We start from the raw sequence: 23,013 nt of genomic DNA, 5'->3' as shown, positions 1-23,013 counted from the left end.
ATTTGCTAAATATCCCAATTAGAAGTTGAAGGAAAAGCCATCCTTCACTCACAGTGTTTCATTTTCACTAATATGGTTGCTAGTGGATGGAGGAAGAGAAAGGGCAGCTCTCAGAGAAAGTACTTTCCCCCTCCTCTCATTCCCCCTCCTCAGCAGGCATGACTAATCAATCACCAACAGACGTGACAAGTGAGTTATTGTGTGCCTTTTCCCTTCAGCCTGGATCTTTTCTACAGCCTCAACTGCAGCCTTAGAGTTTCCTGATGTTACCTCTCCCACCCAAACACACACACAAAGAGGTGGAGAATATTTACACCTCTATTCCCAGAAGATTTTGTTATATACAAAGATCTTACCTAATATGCTTTCTGCATCTATCAACCTCAAGAATTGAGACCCTCTTCCCCCACCTTCCCCAATTTGGGAGGTGGAGATAGGAGGATCAGTGTGTGAGGCCAGCCAGGGTAAGACAATCAGTGAGATCCTAACTCAAACAACAAGCTGGCCATGGTACTGTACAGTCCAGCTACTCAGGAGGAAGGCAGAGGTAGGAGGCAAGGGCTAGAGGTGTGGCTTGAGTGACAGAGCACCTGCCTAGCCCATGCAAAGCCTTGAACTCAGAACTTAGTATTCAAAAAGTAAAGCGAAAGACACAGAACTGAGATCCCAGAATCCACACGTGTAATTCAGTACTTACGGATCCCACTAACATTGTTATCAGTCGGATATGCTAATACATTAAACACCAAGGTCTACAGACTCTTTAGTATACTTTAACCAATGTCTAAAGAATAAGAGAAATATAATAACATATAATTAAAAGAGACAGCACAATTACTTGCTTTAAGAAGAAGAAGAAGAAAAACACAGCCTAGTTTCAGCTTATATGGCAATTAAACTTGAAAATGGGAGAGTCTAGTAGAAGGGGAGTCTAGTCTCTGGGGAATTGCTCAGAACTATGGGAAACAATGTAAAGAAATACTCATGATTCTCTTTCTTTACCCAGCACCTTGAGCTTACCACTACAGAGGGATAAACACAATGAAAACCACATTTAATGTTCTTATCCATAACCCCCCACAGTGCATATTTTGTATTTTCTTTCTGATCAAAAGCTGTGTCTTTAAAGGACTCACTGTTTCCCCCTCAATCAAAGAAAACTCTTATTAAGCTGCTACAATCCTTCCATCAAAATAGAATCATTTGAGGGCTGGGGGCATGGCTCAGGTAGTAGAGGGCCTGCCATGGGTTCTAACTCCAGCACCTTCTCCCCAAAATGGAATCACTGGAAATGTGTGTCTCGTTTAGTCCCCTTTGAAGCCAGAACTCCGTCAAAGTCCTCTGTTGTTTGTGACTCACTATAATTGCTGGTCGTGATAATTGAGGACATACTTGTCCCGGTGCCCTTGCCAAAGCAGTTAATGCATTTTACGGGACAAAGGCTGGTCAGAAGGTCTGCCCCAGCACTGTGCGAGTGGTGAGCCATTGAGACAAGCTGGAGGGCCTTGGCCTTTTGCTCTCTCTCTGCATTTAAAGATTTGCAACCTTTCAAAAGTCAGGCAACGTGGAGATGGGAGGTCATTTAGGAATGGCAGAGAGAGCAGAGTCTGAAGTCAGGATTCTCCTCTGGGTGCTGGCAGGAAACTTAAATCATAGCCCTCACTTTCCTCTTCTCCCAGAAGCAAGTGGACCTATCTCATTGTTTGGAGAATCCAAAGAGCAGATCATACAAATGCCTACATGGACGCTCAGTACAAAGTAACTATCAGTTTTGTAATTATCTCTCTATCCTGGTGTGTCTTGCTCTGAGACACCCATTTGTCTACCAGTCACCTGTTCCTTTCTCTGGGGAGGTAGGATGACTCAACTGGTCCCTGAGTTTGGCAGGAGGAGCTGGGCAAGCACAGGTCAGTCCCTCCCTGAGTTCTCCTTAGGAGCCAGCTGCCCACAGGAAGTGAGTGTTTTTCCTGAGTTCTGCACCTGGCCATTGTTGCCTGAGTTACCTGCTTCCCAGTTAGCTCATTGCAGGAGTAGGTACTTACCCTGATTCATGACAGAAATAGATACTGACACCAATTCATTGCAAGAATAGATACTGACACAGATTTATTGCAAGAGTAAATACTGCCACTGATTTATTGCAGGAATAGAACCACTGATTCAATAGGGAGCCAATTGCTGCTGCACAACTTTGCTACTATGAGTCTGTCTCGGCTGCTATAGCAAAAACATCATGGACTGTGAGGCTCAAACAACACGTGTCTCCCCATTCTGGAGGGTGGTAAGTCCCAGCTCCCACAAGGTAGAACAGGAAGGGCCTGTCTGGGATTTTCTGTAAGAGTATTAATCACAGTCATTAATTGGGATCACACTCATGACCTAATCACCTGCCAATAGGCCCCGCCTCTCACTTGGCGGAGAGCTCAACACTGCACTGAGTGAGAGAAGGGAGAGACATAAATGCTCAGTCTGTGGCAGCCACCGACTTCCATCCACCTCAGCTACGTCAGACTGCGCGGAGGGGAAGGAGCCATCTGTTGTTTTTCTGGATTCTCTGAGTTCAGTGGTCACCACTGAATCTTTTCTGGAAGACATCCAAGGGTTTGTATGAGCTGGTTGGTTAGATCCAGCCATGCCATCCTTAGGAATTTATCCTTGGGATGTAATGAAGTATCTGTGAAAAGCTGCCCTGCAGGGTAATTCACTCCAGAGCTGTTTGCAGAATGAAAACAACAACAACAACAACAAAGGAACAGTGTAAATATCCCATATCATAAATCTGATCATAGGATTGTACAGTATGTGGCCATTTCTCATGGTATCCTCCATCAGAGAGCCTGTAATTAACATGTAAAGATCCCCTGATCTAAGGGCACAGAGAGGAAATGGAATCACAGCATGCTTCTATTTTGCAAGGAACAAACAAGCAAAAAACATCTGGAAAGACCACGTTCTGCGCTGTTAGCCTCATTCATCCCTAGATGGTAAGAGGCACGCATTTACATTTTATTCTTACTGTTTCAGGAAATGCTCTGATGTACATGCATGGAGAAATATGCAAAGACGGTATTCAGGAAATGGTGCCTCAACCCCAAGGCAGCCCAAGTGAGTCCCAACTCCTCCACAAGGCTCCCAAGGCCTTGTGGCCTGGCTTAAGCATGATATTATAACCCTCTGTCCTCACACCTACCCCCTGGCTAGGCTTCAGACCAGCAACACTTGTATAGTTCTCCAAATAGCCACACCCCAACCCCCAATAGCTCCTCGTTCTTTTCCTGGCCCTCTTCCAGCCATTCACCCATCTCTTTCAGATGGACTTCTTCTCATCCTGCAAAACACAACTCAGCAATCACTGCCTTCTGTCTTCTTCAGCCCCACTGTAGTTCGCACAGATCCTGGTTACAGCAGGTAACTGTACACTGTGATGGATATGTAACTGAGGAAGGAAGGAAGGAAGGAAGGAAGGAAGAAAGGAAGGAAGGAAGGAAGGAAGGAAACAGAAAGGAGGAAGGAAGGGAGGGAGGGAGGAAGGAAGAAAGAAAAAAGAGAAGGAAGAGAAGAAAGGAGAGAAGAGGAAAACTAGAAAGGGAAACAAAAATGGCAGTAACCCCAGCACCACCAGAATCCAACCTATAGAATGACAGCCAATTACATAGGAGCCAAGGGAAGTGGAAAGACTCAGCTTTGCTCCAAACTCTCAGGCAAGTTCTTTAAACTTCCAGTCATGAGTCCTGTCTACAAAGTGAGAATCAAATCACCTGGCCATCAAAATTAGAACTGAGATTCATGAAGCTCCCCACACACAGGAGGGATCAGGACCTGGGCGCTAACCTTTGGTGACTCACAGGCTCTGCTGAGTGACTCAGTAGAAAAGCAACAAAGGCCAATCACCATCACAGTGACACGGTGGCCAGTGGTGCCGTCTCCCCTAACCTTTTACTTTAGTAGGACATCAGTAAGAGGCAGCTAGAATACCTGGCTAGCAGCAAGCACTCTGGGTGCCTAGAGACCTGAGCCTGGAGGCATGGGATGTCTATAAACAGGAGCGGGTGCCTGGAAGTCCTGGGACCCCAAACCCCAATCGGCACATAGGGTCTAATTAGCATCTTTTACCATCCACAGACCTCAGGCTTCTCAGTCACCAATGAGAGGCCTGGACTGGACTTCCCTAGGACCTGCTAGCCTGCAGGCCACGGATTCCACCCCATCCCCAGGGCATCTGCCCATGCGGCTGCCTCCTGCCTCCCGCCCACTCGGCCACCTGTCTGACCTCCATCTGAATGCAGGCAGGACAGGGCATCTGACTTCTTTATTAGTCTGTGTCAACTTCCAGACACTGAAATGACAGCATTTCTGGGGATCAGGAGGTCAGACTAGTGAACCACACCTGAGGCTGCAGAATCTGCAAGAACTGGGGAATGGCCCCACAGAGGCCCAGGAGTACCTCATATATTTCACGGGGCAGTGGAACCCTCCCCCCCCCCCGCCCCCATCTCACTTCAGGTTTCTTAATCAGTGGGTGTTGGGTGCATCAGAGATGTTTTGAGAATCAATATGGGATACAATTCCAAAACCTTTCCTAGCTCTGCCACCCCCACCCCACCCTCCCTGCCAGGCACCTTACCCTGTTACTCACTTGGACTCATTTCCTACACTCATTCACAGCCAGCTGCCTCACTGGTCTCCAAACATGAACAGGTGTGTTCCTGCCATTCCTCCTACCTAAAAAGCCCTCTTCCCTGCCATCTATACAGTGCCTTCCCTAACTGTTGAAAGCCTACTAAAATATCAACCTCTGAATGATGCCTTTCCCCTGCCACACCGGCTCAAATCAAAACCTCCTGGCAGTCACCACCCTTACTCCTGGCCTTTGTTTTTCTCAGAAGCACAGAGCCCGACTTAATGGACTATATATTTTACATTTCAAATGATACCTATTCCCTGTACCCCACCCCCACCCCAGGAGAATAGAAGCTCTACGGAGGACCAGATATTCTCTGCACTGTTTCCTGCTGTATCTCAGAGATGGCATCTAGTACACAGTAAGTGGTTTAATGTTTATGGGAAGGAGAGAGGGAGGAGAGGGAAGAAAGAAAATGGAAGGAATTTCCCAGACAAGTCAACTTTTTCACAGTTGTAAGAGATAATAGCGACTTTTGTTATTCCCCAAGGAAGAGCTTTTCAGCCCAGACACATCAAGCACCATCTCCTACCCATCAAGACCAAAGCTAGCCAATACGTGAGTAGCTGGATGGACCTGGATAAGATGACAGGGCCCACCGCCATCTTGAGCCAGCAGGAAGGGCTTCTCATGGAGAAAGTACTTCAGCCTCCACCTACTCTGTGCGCCCCAGCTGAGTCACAGTGCTCAGCTCTCCTCTCCACAGGCAGGGACAGAAATCCCTCCTGCCCCTGGGGGCTGGTGGCTCATGACTGTAATCCTAGCTACTCAGGAGGCTAAGATTGTAGTTCAAAGCCAGCCAGGAGCAGGAAAGCCCATGAGACTCTTATTTCTAATGAAGCACAAACAAAAACAAAACAAACAAAAACCTGGAAGTAGAGCTGTGGTTCAAGTGGTAGAGTACTAGCCTTAAGCAAAAAAAGGTCAGGGGCAGCATCCAGGCCCTGAGGTAAAACCCCAGGATTGGCGTTGGTGTGTGTGTGTGTGTGTGTGTGTGTGTGTGTGTGTGTGTGTGTGTGTGTGTGTGTGTGTGTGTGAGTGTGTGTGTGTGTGTGTGTGTGTGTATACGCATGCACATATGTTCCACAATAGCTCTGTTGTGCTACCTAGTGCTGAGGATTCTAGGATGGAGAAAACCCAGCCCTGCCTACCTGTGGCTTCCCATGGGGCAGGGGTGAGGGGAGACAGACCTGTAAAATCGTCATTGTCGCCTGAACCATGCCCTCCCTTAGCCCTGGCCCACCTGTCAGCTGTGGACACCGTTGGCCCAAGGTGGGCATGATCATTTTTATCTTGAGTTACATATATTATATAATTTTATTGTGAGTTATGTGAATTGAGTTATGTATATATTGTACAAAGATATGAGAACAGCAAACTTTCTGTGTCACCGCTTTTTTTGTCTTGCACCAGACATGTTTTTTGCTAAACAAACAAAAATGTTAGTTAAGTCACAGCACAAGAGATGGAAGGATTTCATGAAGTCACCTCACAAACGATGAAGTGTAGGCCTCCTGGGTGGTGGATTCTAATCCTTCCCTATGGCTTACCAGCAGTGTAGCTTTGAAGAAATGAGTTATTCACTCAGGACCTTGTTTTCTCCCTGGCATCAAGTTATGAGACCTGCCTGGTGGGTTCTGACGTAGAAAGCTACCCGGGTAGGTACACGTTCATTGCCATTTTGTTATCACTGCATCTCCCTGTGCCTGTAACAGAAAGTTGGCGAAATGCTTTCCTCAAAGCCCCGCCTTGCAAGTCTACCACAAAAAGATGAAAGCAGATAAAGGCCTGGAGAAAAAGGTTTTATGTATCAGCCGAAGAAAGGTTGGGGGACCCCCATGAGAAGGGAGACAGCTGGGAAGTGGGAGCCTAGGACTCCCAGGTACCAGCTGTTCTGGGCGGTCCAGAGGCCACCTGCCTTGGTGGGCTGAGGGTCACATACAGCGCTCTCCGTGTCAGAGCCAGCAGGCAGAACTCTAATCCCCAGCAGATCTGCACGCCACAGGGCCTGCAGCTCATGGATTGTGTGCCTAGCTCTGCAGCTCAGAGGAAACTGGCAGAACAAACCAGGCCTTCCAGCATCGCTGGCAGCGTGGGGAGGGTCTCCCAATCTTTGAAAGTCCCTACACCAAGGAGAGAAGGCTCGATTTATGTCTGATTCCTCCGTCAAGGGGCAGGGAGGGCTCCAAATTTGTTGTGTACAAGAGCAGGAATCCTCGCTTGGTATATCATCATACAATGAAATACTACTGAGCCACAAATTTTAAAAAAAAAGGACTAGTCCATGGATGATTCTCAAATGCACTGTGCTAGGCAACAGGAGGCAGAGTCCAAAGGGCCACACAAGGTACAATTAGTCATCACAGCCTGGAAAAGGAAGAATCGCCAAGCCAGAAAACAGGTCAGTGAATTGTCAGGGCTTCAAGTGTGCCTTTGGTGAAACTTCCCTATTGGAAAACCACTTCACACCCACTGGGATGGCTACAGTCAGATGCAGAGATAATAACAAATGTTGTCAATGATGTGGACAAGTTGGAACTCTCACGTGCTACTCCTAGGGTGTAACCGGTACAATCTCTTTGGAAATCAGCCTAGTAGTTCTTCAAAAGGATACTCATCAAGTTGCAATTCCAGGAGAATACCAGTCCATACCCCACCCTCACCCCCCCCAAAAAAGAAGCCTGGGCACAAATGATCCCAGATGACTATTAATAATATCCTGAGAATTTTTGATCCTGGAAGAACTGTCTCACCTCACTGCCTCTTAGGAGGTAAGGAGAAACAGTAGTCCATGTAGGTCACTGGACATCCTGCTATTCCAATCCATCCCTTCATTCTCTGCCTCCCCAGAACACCCATCTCATCTCTCCCTTGTCAACCCTGCCTAGTCCTGATTTCTTCCCCCCTACATTTTTTTGTCCATCGAGGGGGGGCTGAACTCTGGGCCTGGGCACTGTCCCTCAGCTCTTCAGCTCAAGGCTAGCGCTCTACCACTTGAGCCACAACACCACTTCTGGCTTTTTTCTGCTTATGTGTTGCTAAAGAATCGAACCCAGGGCTTCATGCATGCGAGGCAAGCGCTCTACCACTAAGCCACCTTCCCAGCCCCTCCCCTTTCTTTCATCCAACAGCCGTGAGCCATAGAAAAGGCTCAAAAAACACAAATCTGATCACTCCTCCCTCCACTGATAGAGGAACACTGGAAACAACACCGAGGGGCAGGGGGGGGGACCCAAGACCCCCTCCTTCCTTCCCCCCCTCCCGTTATTCCCACATCCTTCCTGCTGAGATTCCAAGTTGCACAAAGGCAACACTGTCCACTTGTTCACTATTTTCTTTGGAATACATTGGGTGAATCGTTAGTGAAGGAATGGATTTACCTATTAATAAAGAAGCCAGCAAGTGGATGGAACAGAGCACCACCTTTAGAAGGAAGCATGCGAGGTCACACGGGAAAGACCTCCTGGCTCAGCCTGACTCGTGGCTGGCTTGAAGGGGATACCGGTCCCTCATGGGGGTGCCCCACAGATGCCAATGTGGAGGGGGCACTAAAGGTCAGACCCAGCCCTCTCCACCACCACAGGCAGAGACAGCAGGCATGTCCGCGGCAGACAGGAACCAGCTCGAATGTCACAAGGACCCATGGGAAAGGGAAGTACCTTGTGGTCACAAATGCTCCAGGGTACAGAGGGGGGCCACATGGCTGGGCAAGTGGCCAAAACACCTATAAAATGGACACCCCCATCCTCCCCCCATAAGCACAGAGAATGGAGTGAGGGTCAAGAGGAGCATTGCATGAAAACCACTTAGAGTGCAGTGCCTGGTCTGGCCTGGCCTGGCCTGGCACATACTAATCAACTAACCTTGCAAGGCTGCAAAGCCCGCCATCTACAAGCATCTTCAACACCCTTGTGGTGCATCCTGCCACCTGCCTCACTGGCCGGTCCAGTCAGCCCAGACTCCTTCCTCACTGGAGCCTGCCACAGTCTCCCTGCTCTCAGGAGTTTCAAACAACCCTCTCAATGTATGAAAATAGCCCTGCTGCCTCATGAAAGGCAAGGGAGGCAGCCAGTACTGGGCAGGCATTCGCCAGGGCTCATGGGATGTGTCTGGCCCTTTAAGAGTCCTAACTGGTTCTCTCAGTATTTTTAGGGCTTTACCTAAAACAAAGGCACTGGGTAAACTTTAGTTTGGAGCCTGAGATGCCAATTGTGTCTCCTATTAGAGCCCTGGGTGGCACATGGCAAATTTGCTTCTTGCCTCAGGAAAGCAGGATAGTATATGATTGCCAGGTTATCTGGCAAGTGCAAATTCCGTAACATAGGCAGACATGGGATTTTTTTTTCCTCCTGAGTTACTGTCTGTTTTATACTTAAATGGCCTAGAGAAAATACAATAGAAGTCATGGCTTGTCTGTTTGCTGCTCAGCAAAGGTCACCCTTTGCTTAGAGAGAGGAACATGAAGTTCATCTTCCCGGATGGCTCGCTAGATGGATAAGCAAACCCTGTGTTTCACTGAGGCACTGGCATTTGGGGCATCCTGTAGTATCCATCCCCCACTCACTGGGGGCTTCTTGGGCGAGCCTGGAGTTCGTAAGTGTCCCAATGGAGAGAGATGTCAGTTTCACTCTATCTAAACCTATATATCAGGAGTCAAAACCACTGTGCCAAGCAATGTTAAGTTTTTCATGTCTCTGCTGCTGCTAGTGGAGGCTCCATAAAGCAAGGCTTTGGGGTTTTCCTTTTGCTTGTCTGTTTGTTTTTCAGTTTTGAGGGTTAAGCCAATAAATACTCTGCCACTGAGTTACACGTCCCCAGCTGCAGGCATGATTAAAGCGTTATCCCTGGGTAATGCTGCCAGTTAAAAATTCAGGATGTGGGGCTGGGAAGGTGGCTCAGTGGTAGATACTTGCCTCGCATGCATGAGGCCTTGGGTTCGATTCCTCAGCACCACATAAGCAGAAAAAAGCCACAAGTGGAGCTGTGGCTCAAGTGGTAGGGTACTACTCTTGAGCTGAAGAGCTGAGGGACAGCACCCAGGCCCAGAGTCCAGCCCCCCACTACTGTCAAAAAAAAGGGAGGGATGCAGAGTTAGAATATCAGCTAAACATACAATATTCAAGATATACTTACATTTAAAAAAAAAACACTGCTTCTTAATCTGCCTTCCAAACTGAATTGTCAGCCTGTCTTTTTCCTTGCTCCACCTTGCAATCCAAAACTCCAGGACCCCTGTTTCACAACAGAAGGAACAAAGGCTTCACAAGCTCAAACATCTGCCTAGATTTCACACAGCTCTGCACCTCTGCCTTGCTATGTGCAGGCCCAGTGTGTGTTTGGGAAATGAATGGGCGAAGGTGAGCAACCAGGAAACCTGTTCTGCACCCCAGCCCTGAGTCACCCTCTTTGGAAGCCCAGCACCCAACCTTCCGGGTGAAATTGCTCACTGCTGTGCTGCTGGGCTAAGCTGCCCCACATTCTTCCTGGGACCAGGGCCAGCTACTGGAGAACAACTCTTCCAAAGTGCAAACAGATTTCCTACTGCCAGAACAGCAGAGGAAATGTCTGGAGAGCCTGGAGACACGAGTGTCTGCAGAGCCTAGGCTGACAACCCATCACCCTGGGCTTAGAACAGAGGCTGACCACCATCTGCAAATGTGGCTCAAAACGCATACAGGGTGCTAGATGGGGAGCCCAACCCTGCTGTAGCCACAGGACCTCAGGTACTCAAAGGGCAGCAAGGAGGTTCACAAGTCCTGAGAGAAACCATAAAAGAACCAGTGTGGTTCCAACATGTTCTTGTCCTTGGCCTGGAGCTCAAGCTCCTCCTCACCTGGGCGGAAGTCACCACCCCACAGAGGCCCTCCTAGCTGGCCGCCCATCTAAACCACCATCCTTGAATTAATGCCAATTTATCACTGAAATCACATCCCATATTTGAATGGGAGTTTGCTCGTGGTGGGCCTCCACTGTAGAACACAGGATCCATGAATAGCTCTCCTCTGACTGTCTTTGATACTTCACCACAGATCCTCAGCATCTAAAATACTGTTGGGATAATTTGTGTTCAAGGCAGTCAAAGGAAGACCAAATGGAAGAGTCCCTTAAAAATGTGAGTATGTTATGTTACCAGGCACCAGTGACTCACACCTGTAATCCTGGCTATTCAGGAGGCTGAGATCTAAGGAGCAGGGATCAAAGACAATCTGTGCAGAAAAAGCTAAGCAAAAGTAGAAGGCCTTGAGTTCAAGCACCAGTACCAGAATACATTAAATAAGTAAATGTATAGACATACCCATACATTATATATGGGCATGCTTACACATGTGCATATTAATATACATATGTGAGTATCTATACCTATATGTAGAGGTAGGCCTACTGTTGTACGCACTTATAAAACACAAGCCCAACTAAATTTAAATACAGGTAGTGTCATATAGGCTTGGGAACTTTCTAGATAAACCCTTCCTGAGGATCCTCTGCCACCCTCTCTCTGGAATGCACAAACTCTCCATCCTTCAACACCTGCTCCCCTGCTTTTCTTCCAGAAGGCTTTGAGATCTTCTCCCCACCTACCCTCACCCCACCTCAGTCAGAGGGAACTTCCTGAGGTCCCTTTATGTCATAAGCACAGGACCCCTTGGTTCCACAGGACAACTCTGTTCTTAGGGATTCTTGGATCCAAAGAAAAGAACATTATCAGCTCCCTAACATCAAAGGAAGTTGCAAAGCCATAATCAATACAGGAACGAGGTGGCTAAAACACTTAACGTGAAGTGACTATTGTGAATGTTCAATATTTATCACCGCCATGTCGTTACCTGTGGGGTAGGAAAGGGTCACTAGACTTTGCACATGACAATGTCAGAGAAAATACAAGCCTTCCCCACGAGAGAGTGATGATATGCACACAGCAAAATAATCTGAACAAAATCATTATGAGGTTTTCAGCCACAAACACAATGGTGGTGAGGTGGCCTCCTGGGAGACACGGTCAGAACCTGCATAGAATAGAGGCCCAAGTCCAGCACTGGTGGCTCACGCCTGTAATCCTAGCTACTTAGGAGGAGATGTGAGGATCATGGTTCAAAGCCAGCCCAGACAGGAAAGTCCATGTGACTCTTAACCTCAATTAACCACCAGAAAACCAGAAATGGCACTGTGGCTCAAGTGGTAGAGCGCTAGCCTTGAGCTGAAGAGCTGAGAGACAGCCCCCAGGCCCAGAGTTCAGGCCCCATGACCAACAACAACAACACAAAAATAGGTGCAGAGGCCCACATGACAGTCCACAAATCTTCTCAAACTTAACCCAAACTCCAGAGCTATAGCAAATATGCAATGTCTGCTAGAATCTGGCAGAAATTTTTGGTAATTCTGCTGAGCTGATTGATATGGGCACACATACACAAAACACTTACAATACACATGTATACATATACACATAGGCACAAGTGCATGCACGCACGCACACAGGCTGTTTCCTGAAAAGCACAAGATATGATAAAGATCCAGAACACAGACTAGATAAGGATTTTGAGGTGAATGGATCTTGAGCTTTTTGCCTGTGGTTGGGCCTCTACCTGTGATCCTTCTGAATCTACCTCTCTCCCAAGTGGCTAGGATTATAGGCACCGGCAAACACATCCAGTTAATATGATTTTATAAACTATGTAATTCTAAAGAATTAGTATTAATAAGGTTCTGTGGGATTCAAAAATTACAGTCAGAAGCTGGGCACTGTTTGTTGACTCATGCCTGTAATCCTAGCTACTCAGAGAATGAGATCTAAGGATCTCAGTTGGAAGCCAGCCGGGGTAAGAAAGTCTGTGAGATTCTGAAATCCATTAACTACCAAAAGACTAGAAGTGAAGCTGTGGATTAAGTGGTAGAACGCTAGCTTGAGGAGAAAAAAAAAAAAAAAAGCTCAAGGACAGCACTGAGCCCTTGAGTTAAACCCCAGGACCCATCCCCTCACCCCCCCTCCCCTCCACAGTATAGGCCAATAAACATCTCCTGGCTCCCAGCAGCGTCCTGTTGCTGTGTCACTTTGCTGGCAGGTGTTTTTGGTCCCTGGGGAAGGAGGACGAGGCAGATGTGAGTGAGTCAATAGCAACATTAGGTTAACCCACTCTTACGGAGCCAATAAGTGTCACACTGTTCTAGTCTTCCCTACCAAGTGATGAGATTGGATATTAGCAGTGACAAGTACTTTCCAATTAGACCAGAGCCCAGTACGTAGTAGGCCCTGATCATTTCCCAGATGAAGGATGAAGAGAGGGGGAGAGAGACGACCATGAGCAGCAGACCCCAAGGCAAATGAGCAAACAGTGGCTGCTTTCTTCCCAGTACCACATCAACAAGCAGATGCATCAATCGACTGTTCATTGGCTGGCTGATTTCCGCCTGCCCTAGAATTGACTGATGGCTAGAGCCCTGTGTCTAGCATCATTGGAGCATGTCAGGGGTGTTTTAACACGCCATGTTGCATCTGGCCAGAAGCAGCTGATGTGGTTAACAGAAGAACAGAGTGACAACTATCCAGGTGACCAGAGCTTGGACTCCCAGCTCCTACACTCCTGCTGTATAAGGTCTTTGGCGAGTCCCTGAGTCTGTTTTCTCTGTTGTACAGTGGAACCAATGAACGTCCCCCATTGGAGGTATTGGATGACATAATATTGGGTTGTTGCTGGGCAGAGCCCGGCATCTGTTGACTTTCTAGACGAGACATGTGATTATCAGAACTAAGGGAAGAGAAAAGGCATAATGCTAGTGATCCTAGCTACCTAGGAGGCTGAGATCTGAGGATCATGGTTCAAAGCCAAACATGAAGACAAATCCAAGAAACTCTTTTCTCCAATTAATCAGCATAAAAAAAAAAAAAAAGCCAAAGTAGGCCTGGAGCTGGTGGTTCATGCCTGTAATCCAGTCCTAGCTACTCAAGAGGCTGAGATGTGAGGACTGCAGTTCAAAGCCAGTCTGGCAGGAAATTCTGTGAGGCTCTTATCTCCAATTAACCATGCAAAAAGCTGGAAGCAGAGCTGTAGCTCAAGTGGTACCCTTAGTACAAACCCCAGTAACTAAATAAAAACAAAATCTGGAAGTAGAGATGTGGCTTAAGTGGTAGCATGCCAGCCTTGAGAGAAAAAGCCAAATTCTAAATTCAAGCTCTACTCCTTGCACCAAAAAACAAACAAAAAACAGAGCCCTGTGCTAGGATTACATGCCTGTAATCATACTCAGGAGAGGCTGAGATTTGAGGATCACTGTTCAAAGCCAGCCTGGGCAGGAAAGTCCATGAGACTCTCGTCTCTAGTTAACCACCAGAAAATCAGAACAGAAGCTGTGGCTCAAAGTAGTAAAATGCTAGCCTTGAGCAGAAAAGCTCAAGGACACCTTCCAAGTCCTGAGTTCAAGTCCCCCCAACCAACAAAACAAACAAACAAAAATAACTAAGAGAAGAGGACAAAATCTCACTTCATTTTGCAGGAGGGCAGGGCAGCATGGAACTGCAAATGGCGGAGATATCAGCCCTCTGTGAGACTTTCTACCTCTAACCCTCAGGACTTCGATCACAGCCATGCTATGGGACCTCACAGAAGTCTGAATCTCCTTAGAGTTAGGTCTGCAAACTCCATTTGGTGCCCAGACCAAAGGCAAGGGAGATGCTGAGGGCTCTTTCATCCCAGAGTCCACGCAAACATGATTTTCCACTTTGAATTAGGGTGAGGTATGGTCTCACCAGCCAAAAAAAGAGAGCAATAATGAGCTTTCATTTCTTTCTTGTTCTTCAAAGGGAGACAAGCTGTAAAAAGAAAAAAAAAACTCTTTTTCAGGGCTGAGAATTGAGAAATATAGAGGCCTCTCACAGGCAGGCAGTTTGCAAAGGGCTCTTCGTTGCGACCATCAGCTAGTTTCCACTAAATCTCTTGTTCACTTCACTGGCCACAAAGGTTTATTTAGCACTCACCAAAGTGCTGGAGAGACAACCGTGAAACCAGACAAACAGATTCAGCCCTTCTGAGTGGAGCATGCGTACAGTAGCCTTGCTCCTTCAACAAACAAATATGGTAAAGTGCCTACTGTGTGCTAGAGGCTGTAATAGTGACAGAAAAAATGTCTGAGGAAGGGTGCCAGGTTAGTGGACCGCTCAATGTAATCTGATGAGGGCTGTGATGGAGATAGTAGATGCCCGGAGGACAATATCATAATCCAAAATTTTCCAGTGCAGTCTGGAGTGTATTGAACCTAAGACACTGCACATTAAGCTTGCATTGACATCCTACCATTCCATTTTATCCTCCAAATTGCTCCTGGGAGGCAGGCCCTGTTCTAGGGGGGGAAACAGAGGTCCCACGAGAAAGCTGACAAGGTGGCAAAGTTGTTGAAGGAAGCACTCTAGCCACAAACTCTTCATTATAACCACCACACCCTGGTCCCTCCCCAGAAAAAATCAGACAGATGAGCGATTTCAATACATGACTCAAGGTCACGTGGGTCAGTTTCCCAAAGTCACCCCTGGCCCATGTGAGGCCATGGAGATCCAGGACTGATGGCCTCTATTCAGCCACCAAACACTTCTTAGGACAAAACAGAAAGCTCCTTCCAGTGCAGAAGCCAGCCAGAGTTCCAGGTCAGGCCTGCAAGGGCTGAGGGTGCCAGTCTGGACAGATGACAGCTAGCCATTTGGCTTGGAAAGCTGGGAAGTGTCTGGCTGGACACAGGGTTCTTTGGGGTTCAGAGAGAGATGATTTTGATGAGCTTTGCCTCTGCTCCCTGGAATCACAGAGGCCACCTGGGAAGTCTGCATGTTGGGGTGTGAGGGGGAAACAAAAGGGCTTTGACTCAGGAAAAAGGCCAGGGGAGGAAAGGGCAGTCACCTTGGGATGGAGGATGATGGGCATACCAGCACTATTTAGTTACCACATTGGCTAGCCGCCGTTATTTGTGTTTCTTTCATCCCTTTCGGGTCCAAGTGTCAGGCACAGAGCCCACCTTGCTCTCTCCACCTGGCCCAGCTGCTTCTCTGAGCTCCAGTCCTGTGCTTTTCCAGATGGACTCCATAGCCCTAGCCAAAGCACAGCCATGTGGAAGATGCTGGTTTGATGTCAAGGCAGGAAGGACAGGCCGACACACCTGCAGGCCTGCACTGTCCGAACTGTGTATACCTGGGGCACGAGCCTAGCTTCCACCACACGGAAGCAAGTCTACCAATGTGCGTGGGAAGGGCAGCGTGGAAAACCTCACCACTGCACCCCCACAGGCTCCCAAAGACCCTCGAGGGGACCCAGAGAGAAAATGCGGATTTGGCCAAGTCCCCATTGTCTAGAAGACACATGCAAGGGATGGGCTTGGGAACTAGCACGTTTCCTCCGCATCTCTGCTGGGTCTGAAGCCCTGGCCAGACATGCTCACGTAGCTTGAGAAGAGGACAGCCATCTTGCCCACCACCGCCCCAGCAACCCCGGTAGGATGTGCTTCCTTCCACTGACACTCACACATCCCGGCTTCTCCCTGGCTGCTCCTGTGCAGCTCTCCCGCTTGACTCCAGAAAGGCCTGGGTCTTCAGTCTCCTGCCTTCCCTACTCTCTCTTCTTCCTAAACACGACTGCTTCCGGGTCAAATGTCACCCTGGACAGCCAGAAGCGCCTTGGCCTGAGCCGTCCGATGATGGCGGCACTTCCTGCCACCTCCAGACTGCCGTGGTGGCAACTTTACCTTCCAGTTGTTTCCAGCAGCGGCTTTTGGGCCTTACCCCTTCCTATTTACCCCACTCTCACATGCATCCAAGCCAGCGGGATGGCTACCTTGGAGACATGGCATGAGCCCCCTCCTCTAACTCAACCTCCACAGCTTCCCCCATGGTCCAGGACACCTACTCTGCAGCTCAGATCGCCACACACTGCCTGCCCTGCCCTCGCTTTCGCTCCTCTGGACTCTGTTATTTTAACCAGCAGCCACCCCTGGCAATCCTGGCTCAAAACCCTGCCATGACATCCCTAAGAATGAACACCAAAGTCTTTGGTGGTCTGTGAGGACTTACCCGCCTTGACTTTCAATGGCCCAGCTTTCCATGGCTCTCCTAGTTCACTCCTACTTCTCTGGCACTCGGATTTCTGCCTCAGGGCCTTTGCACTGGCTTTCCCCTCCGTGGGGAACTCTATCACCTTAGGTATCAACATGACTAATTCCTGCTACTCTTTCACAGCTGAGTGTCTGTGTCACCTTCTCAATAAGACCACCCTTATCACACCGTAATTACAACTCACCATCACTAGATCTCCTGATCCCCACCTTGTCTCCCCCCCCCCAATGGTGGGACCCACGTTCTAATACCCTCTATCGTTTCTTCACAGGATGTGTTGATTATTTAGGACCTCCCCCAACTCAATGTAAGTCTTTTTTTTTTTGGGGGGGGGGTCCGGTCGTGGGGTCTGAACTCTGGGACTGGGCGCTGTCCCTCAGCTCTTCAGCTCAAGGCTAGCGCTCTACCACCTGAGCCACAGCACCACTTCCAGCTTTTTTCTTTTTGCTTATGTGGTGCTGAGGAATCGAACCCAGGGCCTCATGCATGCAAGGCGAGCACTCCACCACTGAGCCAACTTCCCAGCCCCTCAATGTAAGTCTTGTGGAGGCAATTGTTTTGATCTGCTAGGGATACTAGGGATCTAGGGTCATGCTAGTCTACAGTAGATGCTCAATTAAAAAAAAAATGTGGACAAATGATCGAAGGAAGGACTAAGTAACCATGCATGAAGCACTTTTCTTTCTAATGATTCCTTTGAAGTTCAACGCCATCTTGGAAAACGCAGGTACTTGCTTCCCTTTTCAGAGAACTCTGAACAGCTTGCTCCTCTGCCTTCTTCTGGCCATAAGCCCTCTGTGTTTAAGGACAGAGGAGGGCTTCCCACATTCCCACCGCACAGTACTGCAGAGAGGAGCCAGGCAGGGACTCAGGGGCTGAAACTCAGCCCCACATCTTACTAACCACCACTCCCGCCACCCCATCAGCAAAGCAGAGGCCATGATTCCTCTCCTCCAATGGCTGTGGCTCCTCACAGCCGAAGCCAGGGCCAGGCACATGGGGAGCACTCCAGGCAGCAGCTGCCATCCACAATGCTAGAACCCCAGAACCTGAGGTCCACATCTCCAAGCCTATCCGGGGAGCCGAGTCTCAGAGGCCAGGGGTGTGGGTCCTACAGCCCAGGTCCCCTTCTCATCCCTGAACCCCTGGTGACTTCCTGCTCAATGGAGGAATCAGGGACCCTCCGTCTCCTGGACCCCTGTGCCGTGCCAGCCACGTGCTGGGCTCGCCAAAGAGCGCCAGCCTGCTCACAGCTGTGTGGAAGACACAGCTCTCAAGCAAGGAGAGCAAGATGACTGCAAGCAAAGCGGACAAGGGGTTAGACGGAGGACAGAGAGGCTGCGCGCACACCTGCACCCCCTCACACACACACACCTGGCATCCTAGACGCCAGACTTGTCTCTCCTGCCCGGTGCCCACTTCCACAGGCTGAGTGATGGGATCTGGCCCCCAAGGGCCTTGCACCAGGGCTGAACCCCACCCAAAGCAGCGCCTCTGACAGGCAGGAGTGTCTGCTTTCCCTCTTGTTCTCCTGATGGCTCCGTGTCGTCCTCCGAAGCTCCACACCCCTGCCCGGCCCTCTCGGGAAGGCTTCTCCCTGGCTGGTCACCTCCATGGCCAGGACCCTCCTGACCTTGATGTGTGGTGTCCGCCGCTGTGGCCCCCGCCATCCCCACCCCCCAGCAGCACCAGGGAGGAGCAGCGCTTTCCTCCCAGACCTCATAGTTCCCAGAAGCTGCCTGGTACCCATCCATCACTCAGTGCCCATAATTCCATAAGCTTCCTGGTACCCCATCATTCAGGGCCTATGTTTCTGGAAGCTTCCTGTTCTCCATCAATCATTCAGTGCCCATGTTTCCAGAAGCTTCACGGTCCCCATCAAACACTCACGCACCCCCCTCCCGCCTCCGCTGCTGCGTGCAGTTCACACAGAGTGGTGATTAGCCAATCACCCAGGGCCTAAAGGCCTGCCAGGGGGCAAGAAGCCAGTCTGGCTGGGCTGAGGGGAGGGGCAGAGATGGAGAAGGGCTGAGCACAGGGGTGTGGGGAGGGAATGGCCAAGCTGGCTCCCCAGGCTTGAACTCAGAGAGATCAATGGAGGAAAAGCAGGGGATTCTATATTGGCAGAATTCTTGTGCTGTGGACCTCAAGGCTGCCCTAGGGACCCAAGGAACAATAGGTTAATCCACACAACCCGGAGCTTCAGGGCTGGCCTGGGGTGGCAGATTTCAATCCTCACTTCCCACTGACCCCTGGTGCTCCCCGCTGCTAAGGTGAGCCTGCATTTGGCACACCTGTTCTGCTGCTAAGGTGAGCCTGCATTTGGCACACCTGTTCTGCTGCTAAGGTGAGCCTGCATTTGGCACACCTGTTCTGCTGCTAAGGTGAGCCTGCATTTGGCACACCTGTTCTGCTGCTAAGGTGAGCCTGCATTTGGCACACCTGTTCTTCGCAGCCTGGTTGTCATTGGTTCAGCCACTACCTAATTGGAGACCGCTGTGGAGCCCGAGCTCCGCAGACCCACTCTGTGCCCAGACACAGTCCTGCGGCCTCAGCTTCTTATTGGGTAAAGCATGGTAATCAGGCCTCCCTGGCCTTCCAACAGACATCCACTCCTTTTTCTTTCCCATCTGCTGTGCGTCTGTGCTGCAGTCACATGAGCTTCCCAGATCATTGCCTCTCCTCCACACAGTTCTTCAAGGCTCTCCAGGTCACTCAGAAAAGACCTGGCACCTGTTTGATCTAAAACTCTGCCAGGCTCCCCTCACCTCCGCTCCCATTTTAAGTCTTCCTTCTTCCCACAGTGTTCTTCTCTGCCACAGGCCCTTTGCACATGCTGTTTGCATTCATGGCATGCTCTTCCTATCTTTTCCATCAAACTGGCCTTGCCTCAGCTTCACTGAAGCCCTATGTCCTTCATGGAGTCTCCCCATGCCTCTAACCAGCTCAGAGCCCAAGCGAAGAGCACAGAGCAGGACTCCTCTTCTCCACAGCAGCTGCCAAAGGCACAAGTTTACATCTGTACTATCATCTGATGCATGAACTAAGCCTACCACAGGCCAGCAAGCTGCATGAAGACGGGGACCTTCACATCTAACCCAGTGCCTGTAGAGATGGTCAGAATGAATACAATAAAAAAAAATGACCAATTGTGGGCTAATATTTAGGAAGCATTTCCTACCTACCAGGCACTTCAACACCAGCCCTAAGAATTGTGTTTAAGCCAGGCACAGTGGTTCAAGCCTGTCATCTTCATTCTTCAGGAGGCAGAGATCAGAGGGATCACAGTTCAATGCCAGCCTGGGCCTAAAAGTTCTTGAGACTCCATCTCAACCCACAGCTGGGTATGCTGGCACCCACCTTTATCGCAGCTGCAGGGGCAACATTGTGGCTGCATGCAACCTTGTGTGTGTGTGTGTCATCTTCAATGACCCAGGAAAGCACAAGGAGGAGATCACAGCCCAGGATGGCCCAGGCATAAAATGCTGACGAAACAAGAGGTTGAAGATGTGGCTCCAATGGTAGAGCACCTGCCTAGCAAGCAGGAGGCCCTGAGTTCAAAGCTGAGTCACAGAGTTTTCTGCCCAACATCAGCCGGTAAGTGGTCCACTCCCAGAAGTCCATTGCTTATGGACTGAAATCTTTGAGTCAATGAGGCAAGATTCAGAGACTGCACCTTTAAGAAGCATCCCATAATATCTATGAATAGATAGTGAGTGTGTATGATGGTGTCTAAGACTGTCCTGAATTAACTAATTTCATCCCCCCCCCCCCCCCCCGGGAACCTATAGAGGTGTGCTGCTGCTCTGCTCATGAAACAGACTGGGAAATTGAGGCTGGGAGAGATGAGCAGACTCGTCCACAGCACCTGGCTCGAACGCGGTAGAGGTAGAACTTGAACCCTGGTCCACTTCATCCAGAGTTCTGTGATCCCAGGAGGCCTGGGCTGCGATACAGGGAGAGCTCGAGTGAAAATCACCGAGCCAGAATGAATTCTCCACGGAGTCCGGAGCTTTCTGCTTTCCTATCCACAAGTGAGAAAGGCCATGCTTTGTACTTCCTAGCGCCGTACCCAGCTGGGCAGAGTGTGGGAAGAGTAGAGCTAGACCCTGAGGACAATAAAGCCAGCCACTGGCACAGGGCCACTGGCACACTGGCACAGGAGGCTGCCCTGTGGTCCGATGAACGGCTGGGCAGTGAGACATGGAGTAGTCAGGGAGGAACGGGTGAGTGGGGGCTAAGTACTGCACCCCCCATATATATATACATACAATCATTAACACAGCAAATCCCCCCTGGCCCCGCCTCAGCCCTGCCCTCGGCCACGCCCACTTCTGCTAGTCACGCAGGACCCAGAACTGAGCACTGGTTCAGTGCTCAAGCTACTGAGCCCAAACCCAAGCCTACCACTTAGTCAGGGTGACATCCTTTTTAAAACCAGTGGTTGAACTGTTCTGACCTTCAGATTTCCCATAGGAAAATGAGGTTCAGGAACACCCATTTCACAAGACCAGGGCCACCCTGAAAAGAGGTCATTCATGTAGAAAGATGAACATGGTACCTGGCCTGGCCCTGGGCAGAGGAGGAGAGTGAGGTGCACAGCACAGTTCTCCTGGAGCCCCTAGTCTTTCCAGTTCCTGTCTGTGGCCACACAGGGAGCTTCGCTGCTGAGCTCAGCCTTCCTCCCTCCCAGCACAGGATGGCAGGATCCCTGAGAAGGTAGATAATAGATAGCCATTATTTAAGTATGTGCTGAGAATGAGATACTGGGATAACACCTTGTGTTTATTAGGTCTTTGGTCCTCACAAATATTCTGTGAGCATGTCTGAGTGCCTGGCTGACAAATTCCGGTCCCGCCAGCCACTTGCAAGCTGGGTCACTCAAGGCAGATTCCTTAAACTTTCTGTCCTCCAACTTCTTAGCCTGCCAAGTAGGTTACTCATTGCACCTGCTTCCAGGTATTGAGGGGTCTGGCTCTCTAATAAAGACTTAGGAGCAGGCACTGGTGGCTCACACCTGGAATCCTAGCTACTCAGGAGGCTGAGATCTGAGGATCACAGTTCGGTTCAAAGCCAGCCCAGGCAGGAAAATCTGTGAGACTCTTATCTCCAATTAACCATCAGAAAACCAGAAGTGATGCTGTGGCTCAAGTGGTAGAGTGCTAGCCTTGAGCTAAAGAGCTCAAGGACAGCACTCAGGCATCTAGAGTTCAAGTCCCACAATGGACAAAAAGAAAAAAAAGGCTTAAAGTAGAATTGTGGGGAAATCCACCTGCCCAGCGAAGAGACACCCCAAATTCCAGCCCCTCTGCATCTAACTAAGGCCATGGGACCACTGGCATGGGGAAGGAATCAATGGACCTGTTGGGAATTGTTCATAAAAAACCTCTCACAAGTTGGGTACCAGTGGTAATGCCTATAATCCTAGCAACCCCAGAGGCCAAGATTAGGAGGACTGCAGTTTGAGGCCAACCTGTAAACCAAGTTCACAACAGCTTATCGCCACTAGGAAAAGCTGAACACAATGGTACATGCCTATCATCCCAGCTACACAGGAAGCATAAATAGGAGGATGGTGATCCAGGCTGGCCCAGGCATAAACTCCAAAACAACTAAAGCAAAAAGGACTAGGCTGGGACTCCATAACAGAGCACCTGTCTGGCAAGTATAAGGCCATGAGTTCAAATCCCAGTATAAAAACAACAACAAATGTCCACAGGATTGTCCAGACTTTGTCCACCACACCCAATCAGAGGAGTTCCTCTCAGTCACCTGCTCCAGCTGGCGGACGGCTGACCATTTCCACAGGCACCACACCACTTCAGCCAGACTGAACGTGGTAGAAAATCAAAAAGGTAATATAGTTTTCTGATTGCTCCTAGTTGAGTTTAACAGGTTATTAGAGCTCACGTACGAAATCAGCCAGCAAGGAAAAAATTAGAAAGAAATAATTGAGGAAAACACAACTAATTCTAGACCTTAAACAGTAAAAGCCAAGACAATGAGAGAGAAAGGGAGAGGTACAAAGATCCAGAAATAAAATGCGGCCCAGGATTGAGCATTGGGATTGGGAAAGAATTAAGAATATGGCTCCTGAAACACCTGGCACCGGCTATGGTTTGGCCTTACCCAGCTCCCTCTGCTTCCTGATTCCTCCAGGACCACTCACTCCACCAGGTACCCTCACCATTATCATCTGCTACTCTCCACAGGATCCTCATGCAGACCTGAGCCAATACCCTTGAAC

General features: G+C 49.3%; 1 protein-coding gene across 1 annotated transcript in view; it reads right to left on the bottom strand.

Annotated features, from left to right (window-relative positions):
- The window catches only part of Btbd11 (BTB domain containing 11), a 226,066-nt gene that overhangs the window by 195,784 nt on the left and 7,269 nt on the right, over positions 1 to 23,013 (bottom strand). The gene's annotated exons all lie outside the window — the stretch shown is intronic.

This window comes from Dipodomys spectabilis, unplaced genomic scaffold (genome assembly GCF_019054845.1).
Source record: "Dipodomys spectabilis isolate Male_0828 unplaced genomic scaffold, ASM1905484v1 ptg000163l, whole genome shotgun sequence".
In the NCBI taxonomy this organism is placed as follows: Eukaryota; Metazoa; Chordata; class Mammalia; order Rodentia; family Heteromyidae; genus Dipodomys; species Dipodomys spectabilis.
This window is presented reverse-complemented; position numbering and strand designations above follow the sequence as displayed.